Source organism: Myotis lucifugus, unplaced genomic scaffold (assembly GCF_000147115.1).
Source record: "Myotis lucifugus unplaced genomic scaffold, Myoluc2.0 scaffold_381, whole genome shotgun sequence".
In the NCBI taxonomy this organism is placed as follows: Eukaryota; Metazoa; Chordata; class Mammalia; order Chiroptera; family Vespertilionidae; genus Myotis; species Myotis lucifugus.
In genome coordinates, this window is record NW_005871429.1 from 330,289 (window position 1) to 336,462 (window position 6,174).

The 6,174-nt window shown below is 38.4% G+C and overlaps 1 protein-coding gene and 1 non-coding gene across 2 annotated transcripts in view; both read left to right on the forward strand.

Annotated features, from left to right (window-relative positions):
* The window catches only part of WNT8B (Wnt family member 8B), a 49,886-nt gene that overhangs the window by 9,251 nt on the left and 34,461 nt on the right, over positions 1 to 6,174 (forward strand). The gene's annotated exons all lie outside the window — the stretch shown is intronic.
* LOC111823032 lies at positions 3,801 to 3,968 on the forward strand. Its single transcript, XR_002826023.1, has one exon. It is a non-coding gene; the product is annotated as a U1 spliceosomal RNA (small nuclear RNA).

The following is a 6,174-nucleotide window of genomic DNA, read 5'->3' on the forward strand; positions in this document are numbered from 1 at the left end:
GTAGAAAGTCAAATTTCTACCCAGAAGCAATTTTCATGTGGCATAAACTCCTATTACTAGGAGGGCTAGTTCAGGAAGTAGCCAATTTAGGAATAAAGAAGTTGTAGGAATGCTGCCTTTTCAATGTACTCAGGCACAGCAACCTGCGTGTGTGTGTGTGTGTGTGTGTGTGTGTGTGTGTGTGTGTGTTACAAAGCTCTGCTCCCAGTGGACATTCAAGATAATGAAGATTAAGACAAGCTCAGAAATACTCGGGATTGGAGCTCCAAAAAGATGTTTTTATTTCATGTCATCTTTACCCATCTCTTCAATTCTAGTTACGTTTTCCATCTATCATTATAATTTAGGAGAGGGCCCAGAAGTCCATCCCTAACTTTCATTCATTCAACTAATACTGCTAAAATTCCTTTTACTTTCCAACATTATGCCAAGCACTGCAGATACAAATGTGAATTAGACCTGATCCTCAACTTCAAGGAAGTTAATGGTTTAGTGTTGTTTCAAGAAAAAAGAAATTCAAAGAATTCTGGTGACTTAAAGCATTTTCTGGAATAAAAAAGTAATAAGACACTGGTTCTACTTTTGTAGATAAGTACCATCTTCTCATTTTGCCTTATTGAAACCATGACTCCAAGTCTAAATACACCTGTGTATGCATAACCTTAGATGTTTACACTGTTAAATTTTAAACTGGTCCTTAAGTAGAGGGCTTTTGCAATTCATTTTTCTTGGGTTTGTTTCTGAGGTATTTCTTAATAGGAAAGCACTTATCAGATGATTTAAGCAACCCCCCCGCCCCCGCCCCCCGCCCCCGATTTTGAGAGTCTTATTATATCTGATAATAAGTACAGGGTACAGCCCAAGCTGGTTCTGCTCAGTGGATAGAGCATTGGCCCCACAGACTAAAGGGTTATGGGTTCAATTCCAGTCAGGGGCACTTTCTTTGCAGGCTTGTTATACAAGAGGCAATCAATCAAGGTGTCTCTCTCACATCTTTGTTTCTCTCTCTCTCTTCTCTCCCCCTCCCTTCCACTCTCTCAACAACAACAACAAAAAAATCATTGGGAAAATATCTTCAGGTGAGGATTAATAAATACAGGGTACAGTGTCCCAGACTTTTTTATTCTCTCTAGTTTTGATGGCTTTTTTTGGCCTTGTTTGAAGAGGTGTATTTAAATATTATGTAGAATTCATATTTAACAAACAACTTTGCAAAGCTGAGTGGTGACATTTTCTATTTTGTTGATTCATTTGACTATCTAAAGAGTATTTTTACAATTTAATATCTGGGTTCTTCACTTCAAATACTTGGTGTTTGAAACTGAGATACTCAAAGTAAGACAAAAGTTCACAATGGTTTACCACAACAGTTATTTAATATTTATCCTTTTACTTTTATTTTCTAATTATGAAGTCAAAGTTTTGACCATAATAATTCTAACCTGTAATCTGGATACTTGATGAACACTGAGTAGATTAACATAGAGCCATATGTAGCCCATGAACTTGAAATCAAGTTATCTTATGTATAATAAATATTTCAATTTCATTCATTCTTTCATTAAACATTTACTGAGAGCCTTTTCAGAGGCAGGCACAGTTCTAGATGTTGTGAATACATCAGTGAATCACACAAATAAAATGTATTGCCCCTAGGGAGCTTACATTCATTTAATCAAACATTCCAAATAACCAATTTTGAGCATGGACTCCACTTTTATGGAGGAAGGGAGACAAAAGACAAGAATCCCAAATCTTTTGAAAGTTGCAGCATAGAGAGCCCAAGGGCCACTGGATTGTCAATCGAGAGGCAGTGTAGTGGAGCTTGTTATTTTCTGGGTCTTAGTTTTCTTATCTGTTAAATAATGGCATTGAATTTCATAATCTCAAAAGTCTCTTCTGAATTGAATAGTCTATGTGTCTATGGTAGGCATTGGCTTATTAATTAATTAAGGCAAATTTACATAGAGTGGAACGCACAGGTCACAGAGATTTAATTTTTAAAACTATAGAAATGTTCAGGAGTCATCTTAAACTCCTATACCTTTTGTAGCAACAATACAGTATAGAATTATATATTATGTCCAGATTAATGATCCCAAGGCATTGCAGAATGCTGACTCAGTGAGAGAAGACCTAATTATGTTCATTAGACTACTTATTAAAGCAAGAAAATGCACTGAGGTGACTTAGATTTCAAACACAAAGTGTCTCCTCATTAACCCACAGTTAATAAGAAACCCAATTAACCAGTGTGCTCTGCTCCAAGATTTTACTGTTTTTAGGCTTATGTATTCTTCTTTACAACCATGACCAAGTCACGGATCCACATCCCAGCCATTTCACGTTTGTACTACTAAAATCCATGGATTATCTCTCCCTCAAACAATATAAAATGCTTCCATCAAAACCCTCACTTCAGACCATCCCCCATTATAAAACTAAGTAAGAAATAGATACAGTAAAGTGATACAATTCTAAGTTTTGCTTTAAAATACTCCAGATATATTTTATTGAGTATATGTGCAATTAAAAGCAGCTGAAAAAAAAAAGAAATTAAAACATCCATTTCCAAATAAGCTCTCATTTGAGAAAGTCTTAATCCTTTCTAGATTATAACTATCCATAAGCATTAAAATATACTAAATAAGGGTCTTTGGAAAATGCACCCCACTTTGGAGATTGAGTGTCCGGAATGCTAGGCGATGCTCTTTTATTCAAGGTACCTAAGGAGCTAAAGCAGAATTCTTTGAAATCTTAGTGGACACTTAAACTGGCTCAACTCTACAGAATAATAAAGCAAGATTTAAAACTTTAAATGATAGGTATTCAATTTTTGATTCTAGCATTCAGGAAGGATTTTAAGCTTGGCCTATTGTATTAAATCTGCAGACTCATTCATCAACCTGAACTCATTGCAAAATTACAAATTTCTTTCACAGGATAGCCCTTGTAGCATTTATTTTTGTCTTCAATCAGCAAGAAAATTTTAGTTCTTCCTACACTTACTATGAATATCTCCTCAGAAGTTATTTTGAAAAAACTTGAATTGTATTTCCTCTATTCACAATGCCTTTGATTAGACTTTCTCTTCCATTTCCCCTTTTGCAACTACTTCCTTTCATTGGTCAGTTAAGTCAGTCTTTCAGAAACATTTTTTAAATCCCTTTCTGGTTTTCTCTCTCCTGGTTCTCCTTTTAAAACACCTTTCCTCGTTATTCAACCTGTCAACCTAACCATTTGTACTGAGCAACTAGTGCATGTCCAACCACGTCGGAGGTAAGTCTACAAGGGATGTAAGAGATCCAGGCATGGAGCCTGCAGTCAATGGGCTTACTGCCTAGTAGGAGAGACAGCAAACACATTTGAGCAAACAAAACCATGACATTAAACCATGTGATCTTGGCAACTGGCAAAACCCTATTTCAGGGGAAAACCAAGTAGCTTGCAGAGAAACAAAGCCGTACCATCATCTACCAGGAAACTGTATGCAAATCTGCAGAGTTGTCCATCTCTCTAGGTGGTCCCTAGAAGGCCTACTTTGAGGCCTACATCCAACGACTGGAAAACAAGAAGAGAATGCAACCAAGTAGACTAATGGGTTTATGTAAATTTTAACATATTCTCTTTCTAACTGTACTAATTTAGCTGGATCCCTAAGCATAATTAGACCATTGAAAAAGTGTCCAGGTACAAATAACAAAAAGTGTGTGTGTGTGTGTGTGTGTGTGTGTGTGTGTGTGTGTAAGAGAGAGACAGTGACACTTAGCAGGTGGGACTCAATCAAAAGATGCACAGTTATACTTGGCAGGGGAGATACCATGATCAGGAAGATGGTTTTTCCAGGGCAAAGCTCACACATTTCCCTCCAGGTATGCTGACCCCTGCAATTTCCCCAAATGTGGGAAAATCAACTGCATAATTTGAGGTGGCGGTGGTGGTGGGGACTGTATTCATGCTCTCCCCTAATTAAAAAAAGTTTGCATAATCAGAGCAACGCTATAGTGACCCAACCTGCTCCACCAACATAAACCTATGTGTCATTGGGTAGAAATATCACCAGACAAGAGGCCGGATCTATTAATTAATTAATGCCTGACTCATGTGTATCATATGAAAAAAATAAAACTTCTCAAGACACAACTGAAGCAGATACTACCCCACATAAACATGTCCTTATAAAATCACACATTGACTTGGGGCACCACCTATATATTCTTACCCTGATCAAGACTGTCTCAGAGACTGACTTTTAACTTCAGCAGAAGGCTTGTGCCTGCTATGCACTTGGCCTCTTTCCCCGTTTATTCTAGTTTCACAACGTGTTGGTTTTTGATTTCTGATCTGGCAAGGATGTTCAACCCCATGCCTTCTCCCAGGAGGTGTTTCCTGAGATCATACAGGTAGGGAAGGGAAAAAAAAAAAAAAAAAAAGTCCTCGTTTTAAAAATGCAGGGAAATGGTGTCCTCTTCAGGACAAGGTGGAAACTGCAGCGCCTGTGAGGTATTAGGACAGTGTTATATTGTTTCTCTCCACAAGGTGGCGCTGCTGTTCTAAGTGTCGTTTACAGCCAGTTTAGCATGAAAAAGACAACGTGACAGCAAGGAGAGATAGACAGGGTAGGGGCACCAAAGAATTAGGAGGAAGGAGAGGTTAAACAAGAAAGCAGGCTCTTTTGGCCAGATAGGGCTTCCCTACCAACCCAAATCAGACCCATTGCAATTAGGTTATCCCTTCGCCCAAGCGTTCATTTGGGATCATTTAATTCAATAGTTCCCAAACCTGGTTGACCCACAAAATCACCAAGGAAACTGTTTTAAAGATACAGATTCATAGAGTCTACCCTAAGAGACTGATTCAAAAATTTGAAAGGGGCCCAGTCATCTGTCTTTTTAAAAAGGTCTCCCATGCCTGGCCGGTGCTCAGTGGTTGAGCGTCAACTTATAAACCAGGAGGTCACCCTTGGATTCCCGGGTGGGGCACATGAGCAGATGCATGGTTGCAGGCTCAGTCCCCAGTAGGGGGAGTGCAGTGGACAGCCAATCAATGATTCTCTGTTATCATTGGTGTTTCTATCTCTACCTTCCTCTCTCTGAAATCAGTTTAAAAAAAAACACAACACTTTTTTTTTTTTTTAAAGTTCTCCCAAAGATCACTGGTGTCTCTTTTATAGATGATGGGAAGGGGAAAATGTTCTAAAGGGACTGAGTCCTTACAGGATTCAGCAAACTCAGCTTCCATTTCTCAATTCAATCACAACAAATGTAGTGAGAATCTATTCTTTACAGGGAGTTCTCTAGGAAATAAAAGCACAATTTATTGAATAAGCCCATCTATACTCTAAGGAACTTACTAATTACACCTGTGTTCAGTGTTTTCTCCCATCCATTTGGGCAAAGAATTTATGACCCAACAGATTCATAATTCCTGAGTCCAGACCTCACTGTCTCCTTTCTATGTACTTATCGACCCAGTTAGGGAATAGGGGTGACCTGACAATTTTTTGGAACTGAATTTGAATCTTACTCAACAACTCATCAACTATGGGACATTAAAAAAGTATCTAACCCTTTCTGAACCTTTATTTATAATAGGAGATAGCCACACCTGCCTCTGAAGGTTGTTACAGGACTCAAATTAGACAATTTAAAGTCCTTTACACCCTGCCTGGCACATGGTGTTCAAAAAATGTTATTAGTAGTATTAATATTAACCTGATACCTTGACTTCTAGAACTTCTCTCCAAGACCGATGTAATCCAATGACTCACTGTACATGTAGGTCCTTCTGTGTCCTAATGCCATGCTGCTTGGCCTTGCCACCAATAACCTGTAATGAAAATAAAGTTAGGAGCCCTAACCGGTTTGGCTCAGTGGATAGAGCGTCGGCCTGTGGACTGAAGGGTCCCAGGTTCGATTCCAGTCAAGGGCATGTACCTTGGCTGCTGGCACATCCCCAGTAGGGAGTGTGCAGGAGGCAGCTGATTGATGTTTCTCTCTCATCAATGTTTCTAACTCTCTATCCCTCTCCATTCCTCTCTGTAAAAAAATCAATAAAATATATATTTTTAAAAAAGATAGGACACTTGTATAAAAAAAAAAAGAAAAGAAAGTAAGGAAAGTGTCCTTCCCTCCTCAGAATTATAGCAGGTAGATAAAATAAATATACTTATCA